This window comes from Austrofundulus limnaeus, unplaced genomic scaffold (genome assembly GCF_001266775.1).
Source record: "Austrofundulus limnaeus strain Quisiro unplaced genomic scaffold, Austrofundulus_limnaeus-1.0 Scaffold497, whole genome shotgun sequence".
Lineage (NCBI taxonomy): Eukaryota > Metazoa > Chordata > Actinopteri > Cyprinodontiformes > Rivulidae > Austrofundulus > Austrofundulus limnaeus.
The window spans coordinates 396,062-397,243 of record NW_013952899.1 but is presented as its reverse complement, the minus strand read 5'-3'; positions in this window follow the sequence as shown (position 1 = coordinate 397,243).

Below are 1,182 nucleotides of genomic sequence, written 5' to 3'. Positions count from 1 at the left end.
TTCCCCCGCAGCAGCAGAGGCAGGTTGTCCTGCGGGGGGTTCCCCCACAGTGACAGAGGCAGGTTGTCCTGCGGGGGGTTCCCCCGCAGTGACGGAGGCAGGCCGTCCTGAGACAGTGGCAGGGGGTTCCCCTGCAGCAGTGGACATCTCCGCTGTCGCACTCAGACCAGCTGGGTCTCCCACCTGCGCAGCAGCAGCCTGAATCTTGCGGGGCCGGCCCAGCCTTGTTAGGGCAGATTTTTACAATAAGTCCCTCCAGACCACATACAAAGCACTTCATGTTAGACGATGTTGCAAACAGGATGTAATAAAATCATCGAGTTTAACATGAAAGCGCACATTAAGCTCCTCATTGCGTCCATGAACCACGTAAAGCTGCCTTCTGTGAGAGACAGCGTGTTTTAACAGGGGTGATTTAAACCCCGACAGAATTTTTTTAACAGGAGACACTTTTTTCCATGACGAGACAGCTCTTTAATCAGGAAATCATCACTAATGAACGGAGGGACGTTAGACAAAATGACTTTTGTTGCAGGTAGCGTCAGTGGCGATACTTGAAAAAACAAATCATCTACTGATGATACTCCCCGCCTCCACCAGCTGTTGAAGCTGCTCCACTTTCTCCACAAACAACACCACAGCCCCATTCATGCGAGCTGCAGATTTTATGGACCCATGTCCAATCACTTCACCTACAGCCAGGCAAACATCCTCCATGCTGCACTGAGCGCTGGCACTCACTTTGATGCCATGTCTTGGCGTCAACATGGAGAGATTACCTGCGCTCACCACCATGGCGTCCTAGGACGCCTGCCAGCCAGGTAGCACCTGACTAGGGATCGGTATTGAAAGGGTTTAAATCGATACTGGTGCCAAATCGATACTTTCAGAATGGTACAGGTTCCTAAATGGTATTTCAATCGGTGCTTTAAAAATAAATAAATAAAACACACACACTCACACAGGTTTATGAAGCAATAACTATTTCTGAGATAAAGTCAAACTTGAAATTGACCAACTTATTAACTTAAAACCAGTAATAATTTGTCTTTGCACCAAATATTCTTAAAGCATTTGTTGTACGTGGAAGTTTCTGCATCTTATTTTGTAAAGTGACACCACACTTTGGACCGTTTTGATTTTGACGTCTCGATTATAGTATATAATAATATTATATATATT